This window comes from Hemiscyllium ocellatum, chromosome 13 (assembly GCF_020745735.1).
Source record: "Hemiscyllium ocellatum isolate sHemOce1 chromosome 13, sHemOce1.pat.X.cur, whole genome shotgun sequence".
Taxonomy (NCBI): Eukaryota; Metazoa; Chordata; class Chondrichthyes; order Orectolobiformes; family Hemiscylliidae; genus Hemiscyllium; species Hemiscyllium ocellatum.
This window is the reverse complement of record NC_083413.1, coordinates 10465996-10469649: the sequence shown is the minus strand read 5'-3', so window position 1 is coordinate 10469649 and position 3654 is coordinate 10465996. Positions and strand designations below refer to the sequence as shown.

The window sequence follows — 3654 nt, the reverse complement described above, 5'->3', positions numbered from 1 at the left end:
GGCAATCGCTTAACCACCTACCGCATACCGTTGCCCTGATGGTTACAGAACAGCCTCAATTATCTGAACGAGACATTTTTACAGGATCTTGAGATCTTGTTTGGAAATTTGGATAATTGACATTCGGATAACCGAGGTCATTCTTTATATTGCTGTGTATTCGCAGCCTCTGTCCTTGTAGACGGCAGAGGTCATTTTTTTAAAGGTACTATCTGAGGAGCCTTGCTGAATTTCTCTAGAGCATCATGCAGATAGTATCTTGCAGAAAGACCCTGAGCTTCCAACTGCTTGCTAATTTAACACCCCATCCCATTCCCTGACCAACATCTCTGTCTCAGGCTCACTGCGATGCTCCAACAAAGCTGAACACAAGCTGGAAGAACAACATCTCATTTTCCACTTGGAAACTCTATAACCATGTGAACCCAATATCAAGTTCAACAACCTTAGGGCTTCAGCTCTACCATGTCCTTACCCTAAATCCCACACACCATGTCTTGTTATCTCTACAGTCTGCTATTACACATAACCCATTGTTAGCCACTAACAGTCCCCATTAACAGCTATTCACCCTCCTTGCAAGATCATTATTGACTCCTTTGTCTGTCCAACTGTTCTTCTCACTCTTTAGGCTCTATCCCCACCTATCATTTATTTCTTACTCCTTCCCCACACCCTATCTTCTGCATATAAACTGACATGTTTCTTGTTACCATCAGTTCTGAGGAAGGGTCACTTGACCTGAAATGATAACTCTGATTTCTCTCCACAAATGCTGCCAGACTTGCTGAGCTTTTCCCACAATTTCTGTTTCTGATAGTGCACACTGCTGTTAATGAATATTGGTGTTGGAGACAGTGAATATTAGTGAATGTGGTGTCATGCAAGCAGGCTGATTTGTCCTGGATTGTTGAAGCTGTTCTGTTCCAGGCAAGCAGAGAGTATTCCATCACACTCCTGACTTGTGCCTTGGAGATGGTGGGCAGGCTTTGGAGAGTCAGAAGCTGAGTTACTTATTGCAGTGTTTCTCGGCTCTTGTGACCCCTGAATTTTTATGGCTCAACAATTTGAGTTTCTGGTGAATGGTACCTATCAGGATGTTGATAGTGTGGGATTCACTGCTTTGTTAAAGGTTGCTTCCACCAATTATCATAGAACCCCATAGAACAGGCCATTCCACCCTAAAAGGCTGGCTGGGGGATTTGAACTCACAACCTCCTCTCTCCCAAAGCTCCTACTCTCTGAGCCATTCATACTGGCTGTCAAAGCTAAGCATGCTTACTCAAATGAATATAAGTGGTCCCATTTCATTTTTTTTTTAGATTAAACTAAGTTCTCCTTATAAGACCATAAGTCCATAAGACATAGGAGTAGATGTAAGGCCATTCGGCCCATCGAGTCCACTCCGCCATTCAATCATGGCTGATGGGCATTTCAACTCCACTTATCAGCGTTCTCCCCATAGCCCTTAATTCCTGTGACATCAAGAATTTATCAATCTCTGCCCTTGAAGACATTTAGCGTCCCGGCCTCCACTGTATTCTGCAGCAATGAATTCCACAGGCCCACCACTCTCTGGCTGAAGAAATGTCTCCGCATTTCTGTTCTGAATTTACCCCCTCTAATTCTAAGGCTGTGTCCACGGGTCCTAGTCTCCTCGTTTAACGGAAACAGCTTAACAATGAAAATTGTCAATAACAGCGACGAGAGTGGGATTCGAACCCACGCGTGCAGAGCACAATGGATTAGCAGTCCACCGCCTTAACCTCTCGGCCACTTCGTCGTGTATATGGGATCTTGCAATGCACATATTGTGCGTACTAAACAACCACAACAGTACTTCAATAATATTTCTGACAAAAAACTTTTAGTTTTGCACTAGCCAGCTTAACTCAATTTTCATGTAATGAAACAATTACTTTTAAAATAGCTAATTCGCATTTTCTTAAGATAATGAAAGATACTCGATAAGTGCAAGGACCTTGCTTTAGTGAATTTTAAATGTGTGTGGAAAATGTAGTACATTATGCATATGCAAATTAAAGACTTATTGATACAATCCATTAAAATAATTTGAGGAGCAGGTATATGAACCAATCATAAAACTTTTTTTTTCAATGATATACACTTAAATAAAGAAATTTCCTTGTGAATCATTTATGTGTCTTCCACGAAAGCTTTCAGCATCAATGGATAAATTTTGGAACTATGAGACCTTTGAAGTATAAACTGAATATTAATTTTAGCTTTTAATATATGCTCCTGGTATTTGAGTTTTCACAAAACGTTCTCTGATTCACACATAGAGACAGCTTTTGAGTCCAGCAGTGGTAAATTGCTAACCAGAGGATAATTAAAGTGAATCAAATGTTGAAAGTTAACCACATTTCAGTAGAATTTTAGTGACAGTTCTCCAATAGATCAGTGGAATGGCATCAGTGTCTAAAATATTGCCATACATTCCAGCTTTCACAGATTGTGAAAACCTTGAACAAAATTTCCCATTTATATTTGTCGAGGGGATGGGGAATCATTGCAAAGTTTAGTTTATTACCATTCTGTAGCTGCTCTGAGAAGATAATGGTGGAGTCATTTCCTTGAACAGTCACAGTGTCCAATAAAGTTAAGTAGGGAGAAACAGAATACTGACTTAATGATTATGCAAATTGATCAATTGTTGTCCCAGTTAGCTGAATAATTTCAAGGGAAACCTGGAGGTTATGGTGCTCAGTTAACATTGCCTCTGTCATCTTCATTGATTGAGGTTGAGTTGCAAAATCCAGGTGACATTCAAAAGTTCCTGATGTGCATTGTATGTACTGCATATCATATTAACATCAGCTATAGTGTAACCAATGAAGGAGGGAGGGGAAATGTTTTCCATATTAAACAAATTGCATTGTCCAAGTTGGCAATAAGTAGTATTGCAGATATATTCCATCATGCTTGTGGCATGAAACTTGTAGATGAGGAATTGAGGAATTGAATCATGCACCACAGAGTAGCCTGTCTCTGCCCTGCTCTTAGCCGTGTTGTTGGTATTGTTGATCCAGTTCAACTTTTACTTTAATTTTTTTTTAAAAACCTCATCCAGGGCATATGAGATTTGCTGGCTACCTATCTCTAACTACTCTTGAGGAGGAGGTAGTGATTGTCTTCTTCACACTGCAATCCATTCGATGTAGGTATGCCCCTAAATCTGTTGGGAAGGATGTTCCAAGAGTTTGACCCAGCAACAGTGAAGGAATAGTGTTATATTTCCAAATCAGGATGGTAAGTAGCTTGGAGATGATCTTTCAGGTTATGTTTTCACATGGATCTGCTGCCCTTGTCCTTCTGGATGGAAGTAGATGTGGATTTGGAAGGTGCTTTCCAAGGAGCCTTTGTAAATTTCTGTAGTGTATCTTGATAAATATGTAGCATATCTAGATAATAAACACTAGTGATAGACTCAATGGTAATCTACACCAAAATTAATAGACATTTATGGCAGACACTTTGTGATGTCAATTCAGATTATTGTAATGCTGAAATGCCTTGCTCTATTATTGAAGGTGTTGAAAATGGAGTTCAACTCTCAATCCTCAGCAAACAACCCAACCTCTAGAGATAAATTCATCAATGCAACAGTTGAATTTCTTTGAGCCAAGGATA

General features: G+C 39.8%; 1 non-coding gene across 1 annotated transcript; it reads right to left on the bottom strand.

The window, feature by feature from the left end:
- Nucleotides 1-1701: 1701 nt before the first annotated feature.
- Nucleotides 1702-1783, bottom strand: trnas-gcu (transfer RNA serine (anticodon GCU)). The gene has a single exon. It is a non-coding gene; the product is annotated as a tRNA-Ser (tRNA).
- Between the last annotated feature and the right edge of the window lie 1871 nt (nucleotides 1784-3654).